Here is a 26912-nt window from a genome sequence, read left to right on the forward strand (position 1 = left end):
ACTGAACTACCCAAAGAACAAACAAATATGTCAGAAGGAAGCACAGCCGGATGCGTCTCAGAAGGCAGAATGAGAAAACTTTGTCTCACATGCATTCAACATGCTATCAGGAGATATCAGTCCCTGGAAAAGACAGTATGCTTGCTAAAATTGAGGGTCGGCAAAACAGAGTAAGATTCTCCAGGAGATGAAGTGACACAGAGACTGTCACAACGGAAACAAACATAGCATCACTTGTGAGGATGGGACAGGACAGAGTCGTACTTCCACCTTTTGTACATATGATTGTCATGTGTTTGGCACCTAACTCCTGGACTGGACTGGATGGCACCTAAACCCACCACCACCAGAGAGATACTGGTGATAAAATGTGCCTTCTTTGCTAATGAATATCTATATAACTAAGAAAACTAAAACAAAATTCAGATTCCTTTGTCATTTTAATTTTCATCTTCACCTATTATTTTCAAATTGTTGGCCTCTGTTCTATCCTTAGATCTATAGGATTCTGCTTTTGTCAACATGATCAAGTCCATCATTCTGAAGGCAAATTCAGATATTTGTATAATATGGCCTGTTGTGTAGATTCTCTTGTGATTTATTTCAGGTCCTGTTTTCAAGGCCTTTAATTGAATAAAATTGTTATTCTATATTTATCTAATTACAATAATCAGTACCCTGGTACTTGATGCCAACTTTTCTCCATAATCTGCCACAAGAGGGTAATGGTAATTGAAAAACTAGAAAGGAGTGAAAATAATTGCCGTGACCTGCGTGTCACCAGAACAAACCAATTAATCCTCAACGAAAGGCCCGCCAATACTTTACTACTTCTTTTCCACAGGGAGGGTAAGACTCCTTGTCCTTTATGCCTCCATCGTCTAAATTGCTGCCTTCCCCATGTTCCCCACTCCCTCAGTTACTGTTACAACTGCATCATTGGCCAATTACCTGATGTGCTCTTTGTTTGTCTGCCAAACAGCTAGGAAGCCACAAACAAGCTGTTTCCTTTTCTGAAGGCAAAATTACCATACACACCCATCTGAACCAGGATAAGTAAATTACCTTGGGCAATTGATTTACAATTTATCTGGGACAGGCTTTGATAGAAATATTCAAAGGGAAGTAAAATGTATGACAGATATAAAGCCCAGAACTCACAGCTTTTGCCGACAGTATTTTCATTGTACACTCCACCAGTCCGGTTAACTCAGCCCTTTGGCTTTTTAGAGGTTTCCACTTGCAGTTGTCTCATTCCTGCTTTGAGGTTTCATGCCCACTCTCTTCAGTAGAGCAGAGCCTGTGTAGCAATAGCCGTTGCAGAATCTTTGGGGTTTGTGTGGCATGATACTTTGATTCCCATACCCTCCAGTGATTCCTCCTTTTCCCCAGCAGGTGATAAGCATGCAATAGTTTCCAATTTTTTCAGCCTACAAACAATGTTGGAAAAGGAATTCAGCTATCCATTCTTATAGGCATGAACTAGGTAGGATAGGACTGCTGTTGTGATGTGCTGTCATTTGTGACTCTCAGTCACTCAATGAACAACAGAATGAACTCTCTCTGACCCTTCCCATCCTCACAATTTTCCAGTGTTTGAGACAATTGTTGAAGCAACTTTATCAACCAAACTCCATAAGAATTCTTTTTTTCTTTTGCACACCCTCTAGCTTACAAAGTATGATATCGTGCTCCAGGACCAAGTTCCTCCTCATGTACAAAGTCAAGATATTAGGGTAGTTCAGACTATTTCAGGTCCTTCTAACTTTCTAAAAAATGTTCCTAGTCAAATGAAAAAAAAAGAACAAACCCCAAACTACCTAGAACCGCTAAATAGCATCTAGAAGAAACACAACACTACAGGCTACACCACAAGCTACTAGACCCCGCAATCCCGCCCCCCTCCATCTTTCTTTAAGAGAGACCCAGAAGGAAGGCTTGACAGTCAATTGCTAAAAATCAGCCAATGAAAATTTTATGAATATCAACCTAACACTGTCTAAGTTGTACATTATCAGGGGCTTGGTAGCGACAAGCGGTCATCAGGTTTGGTGAATGGGAACGCCAACGGTACAAGTTACGTAAAGGTGGATCGGCACAATGCATGCAAGGAGAGATGGAAATGACGCAGAGGGTCGTATCATAGATTACTGTATCATCATAAATTGGAGTAGACAACATGCTTGACAGACCAATGATGTTTAGAGACCATGAGCTAAATGTGTCTTCCACATTTTCTTTCCACAACTTGTTGTTAGGCGAGATGCAAAAAGATCATAAGACTAAGGTATATTTTCACATGTGTTCATTGATTTACCATGAAATTTATAATATTTTCGTTTAGCAGGGACCACTGGTAACATCAAAATGACTGGTACTTTTCTTATAGTTAAACAGAAGAATAATATTCGTGTTATTAGATAGAGTGAAATAATCAAAATAATATCTCTTTGGTTAACAGTGTTGTGCTTTCTACTTTTTCTCTTGGCTCCAATAGCCATTGCCATGACTACGCAGAATTCATAGATAAAACTCATAATTAAAAGATTTATCAAGCAATTTAAGATGCTGTAATGCAAGTGCCGAATGCATTTGTAGGACGTGTTCTTCACAATGGGTCACCAAATACTTTCAGCGTTGCTAACAATGCTCACTGGGTGCTCCGCTCCGATGGAAGCCTCAACCCCAAGGCATTCAGCTCAAGCTCTGTTGGCCAGAAAGCAAGGCTTCCTGCATTGAGCATGTAGAGGTATTTCACTCTGGTAATCTCAGCAAAGGCACCCAGAAATATTACATGGATCAGCAAGCCCAGCTCCCCCAGAAGAGTGCCCCGAGGCACCCTACTACAAATGTATTCCAGTGAATCGGGTTCACAATTACCACAAGTGAATTCTATCAGTATTTGCCCTTATCTTCTTACCAGAACCATATTCCATATAGGAAAGCTTTGTTTGGCTGGAATTTGAGATTGAGTACATGAGTCACATTGAATAATCCAATGTCCTTGGAAATTTTACTTAAAGAATTTTAATTGATATTTTAAAAATACATCAAAATGCATTGGCACTTATTTGAAAATACAAAAAGGGAGGATTTGAAAATCAAAATGAATATATAAATAATATACAGAGATAGAACTTTGAGTAGTTCCTTTATTATTTTACTTTCTGTTTTCAAGACTCGCGGGAGCCCTGGTGTTTTAGTGGTTACACATTGGACTGCTGACTGCATAGTCAACACTTGAAAACCACAGTCCACTGCAGTCTCAGCAGCTCACGAAGGCAGTTTTACCTGGTCCTTTAGGGTGGCTACTAATTAAGCATTGACCTGATGGCAGTTTGTTTGGTTTTGCTTTATCTACTGAGAAGTGCTATTTGTTATACTTTATTTTTCCAGATCTTTATTTATTATTAAAACCCAAAAGGGGACATTAACAATTATTTTATTCATAGTTATTCTTTGTAGTAAATTAGATATACCTATATGTCCCACATCATCAGTTTCTTAATATATTACATTTTGTTTATGCTATTTCTCGCGATGCTCAATAAAATATTGGATCAGACTCTATTAAACATTCTGAGATTTTTGCCTTTTCTCTCTTTTCCTAAGTGCAAATATTATTTAATGCTGTACCATGCAGTTTCTTATTTCATTTCTTTCTCAAGTGATCCAACTAAAAACCGAATTCACACTGAAGGCAGTTTCTCTAATACCAAGTTGACATGGACTATTTTCCTTAAATTTCTTTAATCACTATTTAAATTTTCTTATACATGAACAATGACTTTTTTTGATAGCTTATCTCTCTCCCCTCCTTTATATTTTCAGTTACCCTTTCCCTCTAATTCTATACTTTTGAAATCATAATCTTATATCATCAAACATACATTTTGTTTCCTTTTCATTGGGGTTTTATCCCTACAAGTCTCATTGTGTAGTTCTAATTATTTTTTCTCATTTAGAAAAACCCTCCATCTCTCTGAAGTTTTTTAATCAATGGTTTCTGGATCCCTGGTCTTATTTTTCCTTTTGTTATTTAGTGTATGTGATAAATTGGATCACATGAAATGTATGTGGTATTTTACACAGTAAATTAGTTTACTATCTAAAATTTTTCATGTAAATTCACTTATGGTATTGCTTACACTCTTCATAATGTGCCAGCAATCTCATTATCTCTATGGAATTCTAAGAAAAAGTTCATTGGCGGCCAGATTATGAATTTTTTACAGTTCTCAAATACCACTGCTATAAATTCACCTTGGCTGAGACAAGGTAATTCTGCAAGCAATATTATTAAGTTCTGAAAAGGTATGATACTTCTTTTCACACCCGAATCTCTTGACAGTTAAATTTTAATTTTTTATTCGATTTTCCTGTGTAAACATAAACATTTTTCCTTTAAAATGTATGTGATATTTTACACAGTAAATTAGTTTACCATTTAATCATTTTCATACAAATTCACTTATGACATTGGTTATACTTTTCTTACTGTCTCAACATTCTCAGTATTTTTATTTCGATTGTTCTGCTTCTATTCACCTAAATTCTCTTCCTGAGCCTGCCTTCTCATCTCTGCTCAGGGTAAATTTAGACTGGTTACGTAGTGCAATTTGTTTAAGGGACTTATTTATAATGGCATTATTTAGTTTATAATACACTCTGTTATTCGCTCAAAGGTGCCAACCCATAGTGCTTTTTGTTTTAGATTAAAAGGGATCATAGGGAACAATTACTGGAGACCCGGTGATGTAGTGGTTAGTCATCGGACTGTGGTCCACATAGCAGACATTTGAAAACCCCGGCAGCTCCACAGGAGAAAGACTAGACTCTCTACTCCTGCAAATAGTGACACCATCAGAGACTCATGGGGTCTCTATGCATCAGCATTGACTGCATGAGAGTGAGAAGGCAGAAGTAGCGAATGCCCTCACAGTCCCCATCAGTGCATTACATCTGAGCATTTTAGAAAAGCTAAGTTTCATTCTCCCTTTGCAACTCTCTCTTCTAATGTGTCCCTGAACACAATGATCAGTAGGGTTAGTTGGCCACCATCAGATTACTGTGACATTAGATTATAGGAGGCAATAATTATTTAGGACTCTTATTCCTGTGGAATCCATTTTTCCTTGATATTTTAGTGTCTTCACTCTTTTTTATACCAGAAAAATAGATTCCAATAGTGTTTCAATCCCTGCTTACAAACTTCTAAGATCCCACACACTGCTCAACAAACCAGTGTATAGATCATTAACTTTGTGGAACTATTTTATGATAAAAGACAACATTATTACATTAGATTATGGCCCTAAATTCTTCACCCCAGGAAACAATTTATACAAGATATGTTGATATACCTAGTGGTCTCTCTAACTGAACACCCCCTGACATGCTTCATTATATCTATATATATCACATGCACACACACATATATATATGTATATGATATATATATCACATATATATATCATATAGATATATCACCTTACATTTCTTTCATCGAGAAAGAGTAGTCCCTAGCAGAACATGTACAAAACCTCTGCCTGAAGTTTGGAGGCAGCAGAGGCACAAAATGACTTAGCACCGAGATCATGAGACAGAACAAAGACGCAATTCCAAGACTATGAGGTAGAAGAAATGAGGGAGATGTACTGAAGCAGAAGAGAACACTACTTGGTCCATCGAATGAATAAAGCTGAGTGTCTTAAGGCAGGAGACTGGCTTTCAGAGTGGGGTGCCCTTTAGGAAATTGTAGGTGCTAGATAGGTTTGGTAACACATTTTGGTTGACACCCACATCTGTTGGCAAAGGCTGAGAAGGCATAATGTTGTCAACAGGGCTGAATATTTAATATATTCTGATCCTGTCTTATGATAACCTGTTACCTTCCCTAATAAATCTTCTAAACTGGAGTATTTATGAGTTCTGTGTGGCCACCGTAAAAGGTTATCAAACCCAGCAGAGAAGTAGAATACTTTAGCCAGAATGGTCGGTATCAGAATAGTATAAACAATGATGATGGGCGGAGTAATGGCTGGCGTCTGAATTGAGACAGCCAGTCTTGCCTGGTTAAATTCTCCTCCTCCCTTCTGTGAGACAGTAGTGTTAATAGGTTTACTTGTAAAAGTGTGCTACCTTCCTGGCTAGACTTACTCCTAGTTGTTTAACGCCTCCAATGTCTATTGGGAATGTCATTGTTCTCTTGATTGCCTTTACAGGTCGAGCTTCATCAGGTTTAGACACACAAGGGTATTTTGTTCATTGCTCTCATACTTTGCAACTTTTCTGAAAATGTCTATCAGTTTCAGTGACTATTACACTCAGTTTGGTGTTTTGTATATTTAAGATTGTGTATGCTACAAATAACATGTACTCTACTAATATTTTTTCCTTTGCAATTTGGTTACTCTGGTTTCCCTTTCTTGCTCTATTGCCTTAATTATGACTTCTGGTGCAATATTGAATAAGATTCATGTAAAGGGCTCTCCTGTCATCTCCATTCTTAAAGGGAATGCTGACACACTGTCAATTGAGAGAAATGATAGATGCTAGTTTGCATATTATTTTAAGACAATTCCCTCTATACTTTTCACTGAGAAGTTTTTCTAAGAAAGAGTGTTTGATTTTGTCAAATTCGGTTTATGTTTCAATTGAGATGACTATTGGATTATTTTCCCATTGTTCTATTATGTAGTGAATTATGCTGAACTATCTCTGCATCTCTGATATGACCCTTTTGATCATGGCATATTTTTGATATGTTGTTGAATTACATTGGCTAGAATTTTCTTGAAAATATTTTGCAGCAATATTCATGAAGGATATTGATTTTCAGTTTTCTTTTTCAGTTGAATTTGTATTAGTTTTCAATTCAAAATCATGATGAAATGATATAATAAATTAATTTTTAATCTCTGGTAATTTTGCATAGAAGTTTTATCTATTTAAAAAATAATTTTACCATGCATATGTCAGTGTGCCTTTCTGCTCTATCTTGAATGTTGCTGCCATACTAAAAACTGTGCCATCAGTATTTCAAATATCAGATCCCTGATTATGGACAGTTTTCAGGGAGAGCTGTAGACTAAGATAGACTAGGAAAAAGGATATGATGGTCTACTTGTGAAAAAAAATGTCTAGTGAATACCCCACTATTTGTCTGCCAGTCTGTCATCCTGTGAGGGCTTGTATGCTGCCGTGATTCTGGCAACTCTGTCACTGGTGTTTCGAAGGCCAGCAGGGTCAAGCAGAGGGAAGAGCTTTCCGCAGTCCTGACAACATTGGAACATATTCCAATAAATGACTAGACTGTCCACATCTGAGGAATTAGCCACTGGACATCTTATGGATAACTTCAAACATGGTCAGATAGTGAAAAACTCATGAAAAGAAGCAGAACATGGTCAGAGAGAGTGCTTGAAAAGGAGCCCCTTCAAGGTGGAAGGGACTCAAAATATGACTGAGGAAGAATTTCCCTCTCACATTAGAGTTTCCCATTATGACGAGGAGGCAGTAAAGCCTGTGCAACTAATGCTTTGGGGACCTTTTTGCTGAGGGAGCACAGCCCTCAATCAGTGACCACAACTTGGAATGTGCTACGATTCAATGTTAATAAATTGGAAGTGTTAAAAATGAATTGGAACACATATCAACTGACATTCTAGGCATTGTAAGGAAATATAGAGCCAGGTCAATCCATATTGACCCTACAACACTAGAACAAGGACTGCACAGTGCTAAGCCATACTTACAATTGAACCTATGCCTGAGCCCATTGTTTCAGCCTAAGTGTCAATACCCCTTATTGAGGGCCTTCCTCTTTTTCACAAAGGTGACTATAACATGGACTTTTCCAAATGGAATGCAGCGAAATCAAATCAACTCTTACTTTAGGACATTAAAATAGAGGAGTTAGATATCAGAATCTAAAACAAGATCAGATAATGACTGGGCTGTCAACTTGTGGAGGGGTAGAGTCTAGCCTGTCAATCAGGTCACAGCGTGATGACCTCATTTAGAGGCTCCACGGAGATAAATAGTTCACTGGAGGCCAGCTATAGACAGACTTGCTCTGCTTCATCATTCCTGCTGACAAGAATCATGGAGCTATGCTAGGGCCCTGGAGTTGGAGGAGCCATATGGAGATCCATGCCAGCGCTAAGATGCTTCCACCGCCACTGGACCCACAAGACTTTGCACCCACTGGCCTGTGATCTTCCTGCAATCAGCATTCATGAATCTGAAGAAGAATTTATATATTTGGTAATGGACATACAGGTTAATGTCGGACTTATGGATTTTATCTAAACTGGTTTGGATGTTTTCTCAATATTCAATTTTTCTTGTATATAAAGTTCTTTTTTATACACATATGAGTGTCTCTTTGAATTTGTTTTTCTATTCAACCTAGACTAACTCAATATGGTACCTTGGGAGTGGGTTACTAGAGAAACTAATCATAAATATGGAGAGTGGATACTGGCTTGACCTCTGCCGCAAGGTAGTTTTTCTTCGTTGGCTAGCCGGAGCTAAGATATGGCCATGCACTTTACTGGGTTGTTTTCAGGCAAGAATATGGGGAGTTAAAGTTCTAATTCTTTTATTTGGTTATTCGTGTTTGAAATGACCAAAAATGAATGTTGTTGATGTATATTTTGAGGTCAGGGGTAGATATCACCATTTGAATTTCTTAGAGACCATGCTGCTTAGTGAAAGTGACTGACAGAGGTAAAAATGGCTGATAAGATGCCGGCCCGGCTTGAAGTAGTAAATGGCCTAAGGCAATATTTTGTTTGTTTATACTGATGTGTTCTGCTTATTATTGTTGATATAATAATTGATAGAAATGATTATAGGGAATCATAAAAATAGAGAACTTGTAAGCCTTGCCTTCAGTCATTGTAATTTGATCTTTAAGTGGGTTTAGTACATGCCTGCAAAGAAGGCTCTGAAAAGAGAATCCTCACCCAGTGTCTTGAGTGCTCAGGACATTGGAAAGTGAAGGGACTTGCCTAGGGGGTTGTTGACAGATTGAAGAGAAAAAAAAGAAACTGGATTTTTGACTTTTGAAATAGTGGTTTTTGCTTGAGGCTGGAAAAATCTGGAACCAAAAAGAAACTCTCCTCTCTAGGACTGATATTAAAAGGGAGCCTGTGGGCAGGCTGAAATGCTTGCTAGGTAACCACCCAGATCTATTTGTTGAGTGAAAGTGAGAGAAATGCAGCAATAAAGAGATAGGTGGATTCTGGCCACTGACACCTGGTGTCCTGGTTCACAGGGACTAGAGGAGAAAAGACGTGGGTTGACTGGTCTGAAGTTCATGACCTCTCACAAGGAGCTAGATTTGTTGAGAATTTGTGACGTGACTCTGGTCTAATGGGAAGTCAACCAATGGGTACCCTGATGAGGCTTAGTGAAGCAGCCCATATTGAGTTGATCAGAACCGGACTAGATGTAGAGAAGATGTTTGAGCCTGTGAACTGGTGTATATTGCTGCTGACTTTATGGGCAGCTTGTCCTTATTTGACTTTACTAATGGATGAAGACCCACAAGGTTCCCGTTGGAAGGATGACTCTTCACATCAAAGAATATGATAGTCTCCTCAGATTATTGGGTTGGTGCATGTGAGCAATATAGAAATTGGATACACACCCAAAATAGGTGTGGGGGTGGGGGGGAGATGGGGGTGAGGCATAAAATGGCTGCTTACACACTTTCATTGCTGAGGAATATATCCATAGGATTATAGGATTCTGATCTAGGTCTTCACATAAGCATAGAATACTGTTGTGTTGTTCAATTATAGAATATTTTGTTTAAATGAGACTCTGGCACATATTGAATTGTATGTTTTTTAGCTTTATCCTGTTAGGTACAGATATGATTTTATTATTGCTTGTTTAAAAATATGTACGGCTAAGGAGTTGTGTAAAACTGTCAAGTTGACAAGGGGTGGTCTATTGTATTTACTTGATCTGGGGTCAACTTGTGGAGGTATAGAGTCTAGCCTATCAATCAGGTCCCAGCTTGATGACCTCATTTGGAGGTGCTCACTGGAGGCCAGATACAGAAAGACTCTCCTGCTTCACCTTTGTTGCTGACAAGACACAAGAAATTATGCTAGATCCCTGGAGTTGGAGGAGCCACATGGAGAATCATGCCAAAACTAAGATGCTTCCACCACCACTGGATCCACAAGACTTTGAACCCACTGACCTGTGACCTTCCTGCACTCAGTGTCCTTGCATGTATTGCATGAGTATGAAGAAGAATTTATTGACTGGTAGTGGACATCTGGGCTAATATTGGATTTAGGGACTGGGCTAGGATGTTTTCTTATTGTACAATTGCTCTTTGATATAAAGTTCTCTCTGGCATACATATAAGTATCTATTAATATGTTTCTCTAGTCAGTCAACCCAGACCAATACATATTGGATATCAAGGGTTATAGCCTTCAGTAGGACTTATAACTCAAAACAAAGAAAACCCAATGCTCTTAACTAGACCAATAGATAATATGATGATAAATGTAGAAAAGATTAAATTTATAAAGGTTGTTGTCTTACTTGTATTTAGAATTTATGCAATGGAAACAGAGATAAAACAAGCATTGCATTGAGTAAAACTGCTGCTCAAATCCTCTTTTTAATTTTGAAAAGCAAGGTTGTTACTTTGAATAGTAAGTTTTGTCTGATCTAAACCATGGGATCTTCAATAATCCTCTCATGCAAAGGAAAGGTGGACATTGAATATAGAGGATGTAGAAAAATGGATGCATTTGAATTGTGGTGCTGGTGATTATTGAAAGTACCTTGGATTACCAGAACAAAGAAATATGTCTTTGAAGAAAGAGAGCTGGAATTCTTCCTATAGGCATATTGTCAGAAGAGACAAGGCCCTAGAGAAGGACATCATGCTTGCTAAAGTAAAGTGGCAGCAGAAAAGAGGAGGAAGCTGGACAAGATGAATTGAAAGAAGACACGAAACAAATAAGTTCAAATATAAGAACAATTGTCAGGATGGTGCAGAAGTGGACAGCATTTAGTTTGGTTGTAGATAGGTTCTTTGTTTGTTGGACCTGATTTGAGGACACCTAACAACAACATATGCTTGTAAAGTTGGACGTTGAATAAAAAAGGGGTGAATGAGAAGATGCATTTGAATTATGATGCTTCAGAAGAAAATTTAAAGCACCAATAGCTTCTGTGGTTGGAAGTCCTTCACAATGTATCTAGGGACACTGAGTCTCCAAGTTTGGTAAATACTAGTGATGTGCATAGAGGACCTGAATTTCTCAATGTGCATGCCTCAACATGAGTGAACACATCTGCAAATATCCATTTATAATAAAACAGTATATGTATAAATTATAATGCTTTTAATATGAGAAATTGCCAAAAATGTCATGTAGCACAGAAAGATAGTTAATTTTAGAATTATTGAGCTGAAATGGACTAGAAGTTTCCATTTTTAGTAGAGGATTTTAAGATTTACTGTGAAAGGATTGACAAATTGAGCAATAATGACATTGTATTCATTGTCAAAAAGATAATTTCATATTGGACCCTGAGTACCACACTGTCAGTAATAAGACAGTGATATACATATAGTACGAAGACCAGTTAATACTATTATTCAAATTTATGTACCAACCACTAAAATCAAAGATTAATAAATCTACCAGATTGGTTAATTACAGTCAGAAATTAACCAAATATGCAATCATCATCCACTGGAATGTGAAATTGGAAAGAGAGAAGTATTTTTCATGGAAGATTATGGTTTCCGTGATAGATATGACACCAAAGATTTTACTATGGAACTGATCTTGCTTGAAACCAAACTGAGACAATCAGAATAGGGACAGTCAGCTAAAATACAGGTAATTTTCTTAACTGATTCTTAGTAACACTTGAACATTCTTTAATGAAGTAGTGTCCAATGTATCTTTCTAACATTGATGGATATTTAAGACCCCCAAGTGGATAGAGTGAAGAAAACTAATGTCCATAGCTCAGGAATAATAAGATCTCTGTAGTAGGATGCTGACTGGCAGTATTGAACTCTACCTGAGTCTTGCAGTCATGGGAAATATTAAAGAAAGTTATTTTGTGTTTAAGAAGCAGTTAATATAGAAACATATTTTCCTACATCGAGGAGATAACACTCACTGTTGCTCTCTTTTTTTGTCTCCCGCAAAACCAGAAATCACACCCCACACCGACCAGACTGCCATCTAGTAGATTCTATCACACAGTTACCCTACATAATTTTCTGAGAGTGTAATATTTATAGGAGCAGTGGAAAATATGCTGGATTTGAACTGCCAACCAAGAGATGAACATTTCTACAGTTACCCAGCAGTGCCAACAGGGCCCCTTTTTTATCCCAATGGGAAAATGGATCATAGAAGAAAAGCGGAATTCAATTGTGTACCTATCCAAAGCTGATACCTGTGAGGGAGAAATCAGACAGGATTTCACACTTTGGTCCCCTTAATCCTAGTCTAATCCTGAGCACCCCACTCTGCTTGCCTGCCGAGTTTAAGAATCTATTTCAATGGTTAAACAGAATTCACAAACAATATTCTCTATTATGAGGGCTGATTAGGGAAAGTAACAGATTGTAAAATTGCAGAAGTCCAATTCTTTTGTCTGGAGAAATCTTCACAGCAGTGTTGGCAGACAAATCTGTCTCTAGTCTCAAACTCTCAGTCAATAGATGAGTCCTTAGCTACTACCGTGTCTCGTGGTCTTGGTACTGCTCTTGTGCTTGGTTTCACGGTCTGCTGCCTTGGTTGCTTCTGCTGCCTCCCCTACTTCAGACATGAATCTCACATGTGTGGATCCTTCTTTTTGGAGTGTCATAAGTTTAGATCATTCCCTCATAAATAGTTTCGTCTTATACCTGAAGCTGATTAATTCCTGAGTTAGTGTCCTCTATATATCACTGACATGCTCTCACCTCTTTGCTGGATGAGAATTACCAAGATTGTTGATAGATTTGAGCATTTTCACTTCAACATACTCATACATGAAGAGCTGAACTGTGTTGTTACCATGCATCATTCAGGACACACTGTTAACCAATTTGTCGGTAAGTTTCCTTTTGTCATGAACTTTGAGCCACCCTTGTCCTGAACCAGCAGATCCAACCATATCAGCTGCTACCCCCTCCCTTCTGAACCATGGCGACCCAATGTATGTCAGAGCATCGTACTTCATAGAGTTCTTAATGGCTGATCTTATAAAGGTAGATGCTAGGTCTTTCTTTGAGATATCTGTGAGGTGACACAAACCTCCTAGTTTTCAGTAACAATCTAAGTGTTTTTACTATTCGCAATATTCAGATACTGTGAGGCAGCGTATCAACACTCATTATAAGCCAGCCCTGGAAATAGACGGTCAGGGGCAAACATCTGACCTTGTATCCTCTAGGACTATTATTCCTCATACTACTGATTAATTCTAGCCTTTGTCACTCTTCCTACGTTAAAAAAATTCTCTTTCTACCTATTTATTGAAAGTTTTGCACATCTCCTGCTCTTGAAGAATATTTTCCCTGATGTCGTTTTTTCACTTATACCTCCTAAATCTGTTAGAATCTCATTCCTCCTTATCAAGTCTTATATTTATTTTGTTTATTTGACAAAGTGATAGAAGATTATCAAATAATCTTAAGAATGGACATAACCTTAAATTTTGCCTGGTCATGTGGATTATGAAATTGTTCTAAAATCTTTGCAAGATACAGTTAGTTATCTCAGGACATCAAAACATAAAATATAAAAGAGACTGAACACAAATGATCTTTAGAATATATCAGCAAAAATTTTAATTCCAGATGTATAAAATTATCATAAAAATCCAGGTAAAGTTTTGCTTCTTCAGATCAGCATGCCATTTCTTAATATATATTGCACACCTTTTTATAAAAAAAAGTCTTTGGATATTTGGCTAGTTATGATTGCACACTATCATTGGCTTGAATTGTAAAAACATGAAAAATTGTTTCTTTAAATTATAGACACACTCAGTGAGGTACAATGATCACAGATAAACATAGCTTAAAAATTTTAGAAAAGCAACCTATCAATATTTCATATGTCATTGAAGGCACATACTCACTGATTATCCATAATTTAATATAAATTGAATGCATGTTTTGATGGGAGTTATCTGTATTTGAAGTTTTTTTAATATAGGAAATAGTCTTTTAATTCAATCCTCTAAACTCTCATTCATCCCTTAGCTCCTTAAAATTCTCGGGGTCCATTGAATATTAATTTATACTAATCTAGCACAGTAATTTAGCCAATAATCTGATGACACATTCCAAACAAGTAGATAAAAGGCACTTTTGCTTTCCTTTTAGCACACAAATTCTATTCATGTTCTACCTATTTTTAGTTCTGATATGCTTCATTATAAACAAATTCTCACATTGATGCTGCTTCATGGCCTGCTGATAACTGTTTTGCCCCAGGCTTAGAGCTATCAGGTTTTTTGGGAAAGTGGACATAAGCCCTCAGCATTTTAAGTAGAGGATACACTTCTTCTTTTGCCTAATCTTGCTGGGAAATGAAAGATTGCTTTGAAAACACTAACTTTTACATTGAACAAATACTAAATTCAAGCAAAAGTACAAACATATATTAACAAGCACACAGAAAAACAGTTATCCCATCTGTTAATGTAAGCTATACGAAGTCTCTAAACTTAGCCTGTAAGCTCTCTGACAAGACATTTTCAAACAAGTTATGAAGCATTAAGTCAAATGAGACTCAGAACCTAGAATATCATTCAGAAGCCCTATTACTGGTATTACTGAAATAGTATGCCTTCTTTGCAGACTAAGACCTGTCTACGAAACCACCCGGCTTAAATAAAACTCGTCTCGTCAACAGTATAGAGTTTTCAAAAAAGCTTATGACCTTTAAGTTAACCAAGAGTTAACAAATCGCTTGGTACAGATTTAGACCATAATATTTCAGTTTGTTCTATTCATTCTTCGATTATAGTTCATGATCAAGTCATTCAAAGACTAAAGATTCCTGAATGATGTATTTGTGATTAACAAACAAACACAAACACATGACTGCGGTCAGTAGATCTGACTCATAGAGATACCAGAGGACAGGGTAGAACTGTACCTGTGAATTTCTAAGCCTGGAAGTCTTTATAGGAGTATAAATCTTTCTTTATTTCCTGAGTGGCACCTGGTGGTTTTGAATTACTAACCTTGAGGTTATCAATCCAACCATAACCAAGAGCTTTGGTGGTTTCAAAATGGCTGGTAACCACCAGGTGGGCAATTCAAAATTAACAACTGCTTGTCAGAAGAAAAAGATCTCCATTATAAACTAGTCAGGGAAACGTATGGAGGAAGTTCCATCCTATTCAAAAGTCTTCTGTAAGGCCCTCTCAATACAACTCCTGTTTCTGATCAGAATGCTTCAAATGTTAGCTAACTTCTCCATTATGTAAGTCAAAGCTAATATATATTCATAATTGTTATAAAGTGACCCCACACAGACAAAAAATATCAGGTCCAAGGAATATAAAACATTTATAGAAGACCCAGTGTCAAAGTTACTATGGCATATATCGAGAAGATTCAGATATTTAAACTAGACTTAGAAGAAATTTAATGTTTTTTATTAGTTGCTTTGATTATTTCCAACAGTACATCTTCCCTAAGGAAGGATTTAAGCGTACAAAACCAGATATGCGTCCAGTTTTTTTCCTCCACTGTATAGGTGATTTTCTGATTCTCAGACTTATTTGCATCTTTAAAACTGCAATTTATTTTAAAATATCACATTGATTTATTGACGAGGTAATTGAAATTCTTTGAAAATTAAATTAGTGAAAATTTGCCAAATCAAAGTATTAATTCCATCTTATTTCTCAGTAAATTTATCTTTGAAAAATGTTCATGCCCCTTTTAGAACCTGCTGTCTTGTGCACACTAGTAACCATGTCTAAGGAGAAAAATAAGCAGACATAATGCTTGTATGTAGTAATTTACAAGTAAGTAAATGTTGAATATTCCTTATTAACTATTTGTAAGTTTAATTTACATTTTTATATTATGTGCTGGTTTCATTTCTATTAATAATTTGGCATATTTGGGATATTGTATATTTTTCTCATTATTTCATATGGAAGTTTTCTTTAAAATGAAGTATAAAGTACTTTCTACTTCAGTAAAATAGTTATCTCTATATTTGTGTGCTTTGTTTATTAAATTATTTGTAAAAGAAGAAATACTGCATTTACATGAGCTATTTTGAATATATAGACATTAAATATTCTCACATATTAAAATTGCTATGAAAATTTAAACTATTTTGTGATAAGAGAATAGCAAATAGTAAAATTTGGAGTTTGAAAGAATACTATAGTCTAAAATATGTCTCATAAACACGACTGACTTCTCAGTGAACATGATTAAAATAAATTTATGACTATTTTGATATTTGAATGCAATGATATTCTTAGGTCTATGAGCATATGCTGAAAACCTGAAATTCTTGATAAGGCAAAATTTTCTGGAAGAATATGTATGTATATATGTGCATGTCTTTTTCTGTAGCCATTATATATTATCACATAAATAAGATCAGCATGCTTTGAGAAGCTCATCATAATTTACTAAGGAACTAGGTAACAAATCAATGGATGGTTAAATTATTGTTTTTCCTTGAGGGAAAATACATTGTGGTTTGGTGACCTAACATCATTATGCTTCAGTACATACTGAGTGAAAAACACGATTTCCGTCATTAATGTGTATATAAAAGCTTTTTGTTGCCTGCACTAAAACGTCATTTGGCTGATTTTTCCTCTTTGTGATGTATTGTCTGGCAGTAAAAGCTAATGCACTCTGCAGTATTTGTAAACTTCATTTAAAATTTTGACTACATTTTTAGAGAACACTGCAGAAATGTATTAATAATTAAGAATGATGCTCTGTCAATCAGAAATGTATATGAATTCCACTTGTTTTGCTTAAATTGAGAAAAGCAATCATTTTACCTACATATTTCAAAATATACAAAAAAAGATACCAATTGTTTAATTTCCCTATAATGACTCACTGTTATTTGTGATTTTCAAGCTTTTTTGAGATTTCTTGTCTATTTTGTTTCTGTAAAGATACTTCTAGGGAAAGCAGCAGAAGAACTAATATTTAAGTTACAATTGTAACCACAGTTGTACCTGTGATAAATTTTAAATAGGGAAAATTCCAAGTTATGTAATATCAGTTACAAACACTCTTAACTATATCTACTTTGCTTATTTATTGTTATTTTCACTCTCTTTTACTCTAAAATTTCCAGTACATACAAAGTTATATATATGAGGGGACACTCCACCAAAAATGGAATTTTTTGAAAGCTATGTATTTATTTTTTTTAACAAAAAAAACTTATCACCTTCAAAGTACTCCCCATTACACTTAATACGTTTGTCAAATCTGTGATTCCATTCTTGAAGACATTTTTCAAACTCATCTGTTTGGATGGCTGACAGCACCTCCCTTTTTCTTTTCTTATCCTCTACTATTTTGTAAAATTGCTATCCTTTAAATCTCCTCTTCATGAGTGGAAACAAAAAGAAGTTGCACAGAGCAAGAGCAGGTGAGTCAGATGCATGGGGCAAGAGAGGCATGCTGGGTTTTTGCCCAAATTGGCACACTGAGATGGCTGCATGAACAGGTGAATCGTTGTGGTGGCAAAACCAGTGCCCATCTGCCACAAGTCAGGTCTATGTGTTTGCACAGCATTACACGATCCTCACAGCACCTCTAACAGTCTGACTTGATGCAATATACTCCAAATGCACTATGAGTTGACATTCCCATATGTTTGGGAAGTCCAGGATGAGGTTTGTCATCAATCAACATTTTACTTGTCTTTGAAATGAGAAATACACTCAGACATTCGAGTTTTCTCCATAGCAGTGTTTTTATAAGCTGTGTTCAACACCACAACAGTTTCTGCAGCATTTTCCCCAAGCAGGAAACAAAATTTCATAGCTATACATTATTCTTTTAAAATGGTAATCTCATAAAATGAGGTTTGAGTGAAACAGCTTTAATGAAAAATTTCACTGTGACCAGAGAGAACCTTCCCAGGTGATGCCACTGTGTGCCCTAATTCAGAGTGAGTTGCTGGATGTTCACTTAGCAGGAAAAAATGAGTACTGCGAAAGTTCCACCCACTGGAGCTTTTTCCATTTTGTGGCAGCACCCCTCCTTATATGTGTATTTTTGTAATAATTTACACTTTAGGGGAAGTATAATTAAAATTTCAGAAGCAAAGCATATAATATCAACAATCCGAATGATGAAATAAATTGTTAAATTTAGGCATCATACTTTTGTATTCAGAAAGAATATGTAGCGTATTAGAATTATTACATTAAATTTTATACCTCAAAGATATTTTCAATCTTACATACAAAACCAAAACCTAAAGTGGCATTGCATTGATGTTGATGCACTGACACACTATAGCTGGTTCATGAGGGCAGATACACGATGGTTTCTCACAGAGCGGCTGGTAGATTTCACTTCTGACTGTGCAGTTGAAAGGTTAATGCCTAGGTGATGTTGCCACCACTACACCAATCTATGGTCATAATCTAGATTAAACCCTCCTCTGTAAATATACCATAGACACATATTTACACACACATACACACACACATCTGGGCTAGGAATAGGGTGAGAGTTTAAAAAGGACAGGAAGAGGTTTTGGGGGTGTGGAATTCCTGGAAAATCCCTCTGTGCAGAAACCCCTCCTTAGGCCCCTTGATACCTTCCCAAGGACCAGACATCACTCCCTCAGGAGGCTGCAGGCACAGTAAGGAACGGTTAAGTCCTCCCCTAGGAGAGCACAGCATCCTGAGATGAGGGGTCCAACCTGACCACAGATAGCAATTCTAAAGCTGCAATAAAGGGAGAGTTTCAAGGTACTCTAAAGGCCCTTTTGAGATGGCCACACCGCTGCCTAGGCATGGGGGAAGACTTCCTGGTAGGCACATATTTGGGAATGGGCTCCCCAGGCTGTTAGCCCACAGACAATGGGAGCCTGGTCCTGAGGAGCCTGCCCAGCCTTGCTTGCTCTGCAGGAGGGACTAAAGCAGCAATGTCTGACAAGTCTACAAAGTAGCAACTTCCTTCCCTGGAACAGCTGCCCCCCGTTTTCTTTTTTCCTTATTTATTTGTTTTTACTTGTTATTTTCCCCATTTCCTCTCTCACACTTGACGTGCTCCCAGCAACATTTAAAGTATGCTACTTTTTGGTGTAAAAACCATCTCTCTTCATTTCGTTTTGAATAATGGGGGAGGTGTCCAGTAATCCTCCTTGTGAGGTTGATTAACAGGGTGTCTTCGAAATTCATCCATGTTATGAGGTGTTGCTTTCATCAATATCTTTTCAAACACTCTCACTCTCATCAAGCCAATGGCAACTCAGAGCGACCCTGTAGGACAGGGAAAAACCATCCTTGCACTTGTCTGAGACGGTGACTGTTAGGAGGGCAGAAAGCCAGACTTTCTCCCAAGGAGAAGCTGATGGTCTCAGATGGCAGATCAGGCTGATTGCAGCTCAACACATGAAACGACAGCACCAGGGCTCCGTCCATTGTGCTTTAGGGATGCATAATACTCTCTTGTATGCATGTACCAGAATTATCTAATCCTCCATAGACAGGCATTTTTTGTTTCCATACTATTGTCTTGTGTATAAATAGCACTGTGATAAACACAGATATGTATATTTCTATTGGTGATTTTTTCCTTAATTTCTTCGGATAAACGTCTATTGAGTAGAGATTATTGGTCACATGGCATATCAATTCACTTTGTTTAACAGAGCGCCATATCATTTTCAATAATGACTACACAATTCTGCCATCCTGTCAGCAGTGTATAAGAGTCTCAATCACTCCATATCTCCAGAATTATTGCCTTTCCTTCCTTCTCCCTGTTTTGAATTGTGCTACCAGTGCTGCTGTGTGGGGGCACAACTGTCCTTTAATTTTCACTTTATAGACAGTGGTCACAGCACTTCTGCATATGAATATATGAATGTTGCTGGCCTAGATATTATCTCTGAGGAAAGGCCATCTTATGTCTTTTGCACATTTTTAAATTGGATTGTTCATGTTGTTCTTATTAACATAAAGTTCTATATAGATTTTCGTGTTGAAGTTCTATATAGATTTTAAATATTAAATATTTAATTTAAATATTCTTTAACTAATATATCATAGCCAAATATTTTCCGCAATTTTGAGGGTTTTTTGTTTTTATTTTTTTCTCTTTTAATGTATACAAAAGTCATATATTGAGGAAGTCTCAGTCATATATTTTCCATTCTAAAGTATAACTTTTTTGATTATGTTTGTTAGTGTATTTTAGTACCCTTAAAATTGTCCTTTCTTTTTTCAGTGATTATCTTATTGGTTCTAGGGTTTATATTTAGGTTGTTAAATCATATTGAGTTCATTTTTTACATGGTTTAAATTATGGACCCTGTTTTATTCTTGTGAAGATAGTGATCTAATTTTTCCACTACCTTTTGTTGTACAGACTACGTATTCCCCATTAATTTGTTTCTGTCTTTTCTCAAAACTCAGGTATCTCTGGGTGCTTGGTTTTATTCCTGAGTTCTCTATTTTGATCTATAGATCTAAATAACTATCATTGAATTGGTATCAACTTGTTTTGACTACCTTGGCTATTTAATATATTTTTTTAATCAGGGAGAATTGTCCTTATGTTTGGGCCCATTACTGTAGCCACTGTGTCCATTCAGCCACTATTTCCATTCATCTCATTGGAAGGCTTCTTCTTCTTCTTCTTCTTCTTCTTCTTCTTCTTCTTCTTCTTCTTCTTCTTCTGCTTCTGCTTCTGCTTCTGCTTCTGCTTCTGCTTCTTCTTTTCAGTCTGCTCTTGTTTATTAAATAATGTTGCCCGTCTAATGGGTTCAGTTTCCTTTTCCCTTTCTCCAAGGTCAGGCAGACTCTCCAGGAACTTACTGCATATCTGGCCTTTCTGGCTGAGAACCATGCAGCATAAGCCCTGGATCCCTCCTGGATTTTATCTTCCCCAGCAGAAACCTGGGTCTCCACAAGAAGAGTCACTGGCCATGAGGCTGTGAAGGGGAATCTTCCTCTTTTTCGTGGTTCTTCCACTTTAATAAGCACAATGTCCTCCAGGAATTTTTCTACCCTATTTATACTCCCCAAATGTAAGAGACATTTCACCACTTTGCCTGCAAGGAACACTCCAGTCATACTTCTTCCAAAACAGATCAGTTTATCCTTTTAGTGGTGCATAGTCCTTTCAGTAGTCTTCTCCAGCACCAACATTCAAATGTATCGCTTCTTTTTCAGGGTTCATTATTCAACGTCCAACTAGCATGCATCTCAGGCGATTGAATAGACCAGGCCTTGGATGCAGTACTCCTTGGACCTCAAAGTAGCATTCTTGACGTTCAGCACTCTAAGGAAGTCCCGTGCAGCAGATTTACCTAATGAAACCTAACTTTTCACCTTGCCTGCTGCTTTCATGAGCATTGGTTGCAGATACAACTAAGATAATATCCTAGGCAAATTCAACTTTTTCTCCATTCATAATTATGCTACCTGTTGTTCCAGTTGTGAGGATTTTGCTCTTCTTTACATGGTGTCCAAATCCAGACTGTAGGCTGCAACCCTTGATCTTCATCAGCAAGTGCTGGAAGCAAACCCCTCTCACTTTCAAGATTGTGTCATTTCCATATTACAAGTTTTCAATAAGTCTTTCTCCAAACTTGATGCTACTTTCTTCTTCTTATCATCCGGCTTCTCTGGGTATTTTCTCAGAATACAGGTTGAATAAGTATGGTGAGAAGATAAAACCCTACCACACACTTTTTCTGAATTTTAGCCATGTAACATTTCCTTGTTCTATTCACACAACTGACTCTTGATTCACGTACCTCTTCCACATGAGCACAGCAACGTTTTCTAAAATTCCCATTTTTTCTCTTGGTTATCTATAGTTTACTGTGATCCACACATTCAAATGACTTGACATAGTAAATAAAATACAAGCAAATGTCCTTCTGGTATTCTGTCCTGTAAGACAAAATCCATCTGACCAGCAACAATACCTCTTCTTAATTGAACCTGAACCTGTGGCAGCTCCCTGACAATGTACAGCTGTAACCTTTGCCGTATGATCGTCAGCAAAATTTTACTTGCATGTGAAACTAATGATATTTTGCTATAATTTGAGCATTCTATTGGATCAACGTTCTGTGGGATGAGTACAATTATGGATTAATTCCATTATGTTGGCCAAGTAGCTGTCTTCTAAATTTCTTGTTAAAGACAAGTAAACACTCCCAGTACTTCATTAGCTTGTTGAAATATTACAATTGGTATTCCATCAATTCCTGCAGTTCAGTGCAGCTTGAACTTCTTTAGGCACCATTGGATCCTCCCTGTGTGCTATGTCCGGAAATGGTGAAATGTCAACTAGTTTTTTCGGGTTTATTTTTGCACAGTGACTGTGTATGTATTCTTTCCATCTTCTTTTAATACTTATGGCATTATCATGCTCTCTTTTGCCAATAGAAACTTTCAACATTGCAAATTGAGGCTTGAATTTGCTCTTGAGTTCGCTCTGCCTAAAATATGCTGAGCATCTCCCTTCCTTTGGGCTTTCTAATGCTAGATCTTTGTACATTACATTATAATATTTTGCTCTCTCTTCTGGAGTTGCCCTTTGAAATTCTCTTAAACAATTTGACATGATTTCTTCTATTTTTGTTAGCTACTCTACAATTCAGAGGACATTTCGGTCTCTTCTGACATCCACTTTGACTTCTTCTTCCCTTTCTGTCTTTTAGTGACCTTTTGCTTTCTTTGTGAATGTTAGTCTTGATGTCCTCCGACAGCTCATTAGGACTTATGTCATTAGTGTCCAATTCACTAAATCTCTTCTTGAGAAATTCTCAAAATTCTGGTGGGATAGACTCACAGTCATGTTTTGACTCTTATGAACTTGTGTTGATGTTCTTCAGCTCTATCTTGAGTAACCGATGGTCTGTTCCACAGCCAGCCCATAGCCTGGTTTAAGTTGCTGATAATAAGCGACTCCACGGTGTCTTCCCAAAGATCTTGTCAATTTGACGTTTGCATATTCATTGGATGTCTATGTGTATAGTTGCCTGTTGTGTTCTTGGAAAAAGATATTTGGTATGAACCTTTTGTATAGATATTTGTTAGTTTTACAGAATTCTGTCATGGGATCTCTACCTTTGTTTCCATCACTAATTGTGTGTTTTCAAACTTTTACTTCTTGGTTTCAACTTTTCAGCAATTCATCTTGATTGTATGTTGGACCAATTTCCTACTGAAGTTATTGATATAATTCTTCAATTTCTTCACAGGTATCTTTTGTAGTTGGCACATAAATGTGAATAAAACTTATATTGATTGGATTTCCTTGAAGACTGGTAGGTGTAACCCTATCACATATAGCACTGTATTTCATGTTTGCTTTTACAATGTCTTTTTGACAATGAATGCAAAGCCATTTTTCTTGATAGTTTTATTTCTAGCATAGTAAATCATAGATCTTCTGATTAAAAATGAGCAATACCATTCCATTAAAGCTCACTAATTCCTAAAATACTATGCTTTATATACTTCATTTCATATTTTTAAAAACATTTTATTAGGGCTCATACAACTCCTTTTTTTTATTTTTATTTTTTTTAACATTTTATTAGGGGCTCATACAACTCTTATCACAATCCATACATATACATACATCAATTGTATAAAGCACATCTGTACATTCTTTGCCCTAATCATTTTCTTTTCTTTTTTTTCATTTTATTAGGGGCTCATACAACACTTATCACAATCCATTCATATACATACATCAGTTGTATAAAGCACATCCGCACATTCCCTGCCCCAATCATTCTCAAAGCATTTGCTCTCCACTTAAGCCCTTTGGCCACTTGGGCCTAGGGTCTCCACTCTGTACTTCCCCCTTCATTCAATATGGTATACACACACACACACACACACACATATATACACATACATATATTTTCTTTCTTTTTTTGCATGATGCCTTATACACACACACACAAACACATATATATATATATATACATATACACATCTATATCTATTTTTTTTGCATGATGCCTTATACCTGGTCCCTTTGGCACCTCGCAATCACACTGGCTGGTGTGCTTCTTCCATGTGGGCTTTTTTGCTTCTGAGCTAGATGGCCGCTTGTTCACCTTCAAGCCTTTAAGACCCCAGACACTATCTCTTTTGATAGCCGAGCACCATCAGCTATCTTCAACACATTTGCTTATGCACCCATTTGTCTTCAGCGATCCTATCATGGAGGTGTGCACCCAATGATATGATTTTTTTGTTCTTTGATGCCTGATAACTGATCCCTTCGGGACCACTCGATCACACAGGCTGGTGTGTTCTTCCATGTGTGCTTTGTTGCTTCTGAGCTAGATGGCCACTTGTTTATCTTGAAGCCTTTAAGACCCCAGTCACTATCTCTTTTGATAGCCGGGCACCATCAGCTTTCTTCACCACATTTACTTGTTCACCCACTTTGGCTCCAGCCGTTGTGTCGGGAGAGTGAGCATCATAGAGTTCCAATTTAATAAAAGAAAGTATTCATGCATTGAGGGAGTGTTTGAGTAGAGGCCCAAGGTCCTTCCACCACCTTAATACTTAACCTATAAATATAGACACATAGGTCTATCTCCACATCCTCATATATATTTGCAGGTACATGTCTTTGTCTAGACCTCCATAAATGCCCTTTGACTCCTAGCTCTTTCCTCCATCTCCCTTGACTTTCCTCCTGCCCTATTCATTTCATAATTTACCACATCCAAGTTTCCTAAATTCATACTTTGCACATTAGCACTTTGATCATTAGCAGATTTTTGCAGCTGTCTCTCCTTACCTTAAATTGTGCCCTTTATAGCACATGAAGGTTCCCCAAGTCTCCACAGGCTCGACTCAATTCAAGGCACCATAGTCAACTTACTCCAAATAATCTGCTCTTGTCAGTCCTAATTTAATTGCCTTCAGAATTGAGCTGCCCTATTTCCAGCACTGTCTTACCACGTTCAGCCTCCATTCACTCGGCCTTCAATATCCGAGAGGGTTTGGAACCGAGGCATAAGGTTTTCAGGAGCTCTTTCCTTAAAAGTGGGTGGCTGAGTCCTCCTTGGTTACCTGTCTAACTCTGGAACTTTGGCTAAAACCTTCTTATTTTGGTAACCTTACTCGATTTTGAAATACCAGTGACATAGACTCAATCATTACAGCAACATACAAGCCACCATAGTATAAATAAATAACAGATAATTGGACGAAGAAACATTTACCACCTTATGCTTTAATTTCCTTTGTACCCATTTAAAATGTGTTCTAGTTTTAATATTTTCTGCTTGCTTTTGATTGAGGTTTTTCTCTGTTTTACTTTGTTATTGTTGCTGATGCCTTGCTCCTGTTATTTTGTTGTTGTTGTTTGTTTGTATATTTTTACATGCATGCAATCCAGGATAGGTAAATCTATAGTGCCAATAACTGGATAATTGTTTCTAGAGATAAGATATGGCACATAAGGTAGGGGGAAATGGGTAGCTAGTAATGATGAATACAATAAAGAAGAAAATATTATAAAATTTATTGTGGTGATGAATGTGGAAATCTTCTTAATATGATTGTATTATTGAATGTTGATTATATGCCAATAATCCTGTTTAAAAGAAAATCAAACAGTGTATTGCGTTGGCTAAACCTGCTGCACGAGATATCTTTAAGGTTGAAAAGAAAAGCATAGGAGGGCTGAGGTGGGCCTTACCCAAAATATCATGTTTTCATCACCTCACATGCCTGTGCCAGTTGGACATTGAATTAGGAATCCTGAAGAAGAATCAATGCATTTGAAAGATGGTGTTGGGAATAGCATCGCAAGCCCCAGGGACTGCTGTGTTGATTAGATTTTATGTCAATTTATTACTCCCATGTAAAGGTAACAGCAGAGTCGAATCTATCAATCAAGTCATATAGCCTGATGATGCCTCCTGGAGGCTTGTGTGTATTTCTAAGGGACACTACCTTCTCTCTGACCCTTCATTACCTTCTTGTTTGTTGGGTCCTGTGGTTGTCTTCCTACCTCCTGGGAGCAGTCATTGCACTACTCATGGGACTGTAGATTCGTGGGACTCTGAGCCCACTGACCTGTGATCTCTCCAGTTCTCTCTTTGCCTGCTAGCTTCACCAGCTATTAGCTGCGTTAGTCTGTATGGGCCTATAGGAAGCATCTGATTCATGATATTAATTTGGATAGGCTGGGTTGCTTTCTTGTAATAAATTTATTTCTTCTTTATTTTTCCCCTTAGAAAATTCAGCATACATAACTGCTAAAGAACAAACAAATATGTCTTCAAATAAATACAAACAGAGTGCCCTTGGGATGCAAAAATGGGGAAACTGTATTGTGTGTAATTTGGACATGCTATAAGGAGAGACTAATCCCTGGAGAAAGACAACATGCTTTGTCAAGTAGAAGGACAGCAAAAAATAGGAAGACCATTAATAAGAGGAATTGACACAGTGACTTCAAGAATAGGCTCAAACATAACAACAATTGTGAGGATGGTGCATGATTGTGCAATATGGCCTTCTGCTATGCATAGGATGCTATGGGTAAGATCTGACTTGATGACACCTAGAAATAACACCAACATCATTGTGGCAGTTACATACTCTCCTGTCAACTGGAACAAAGGGGTGGAGTTTAGCCTGTCAATCAGGTCATAGCCAATGATGCCTAT

This window comes from Tenrec ecaudatus, chromosome 3 (genome assembly GCF_050624435.1).
Source record: "Tenrec ecaudatus isolate mTenEca1 chromosome 3, mTenEca1.hap1, whole genome shotgun sequence".
In the NCBI taxonomy this organism is placed as follows: Eukaryota; Metazoa; Chordata; class Mammalia; order Afrosoricida; family Tenrecidae; genus Tenrec; species Tenrec ecaudatus.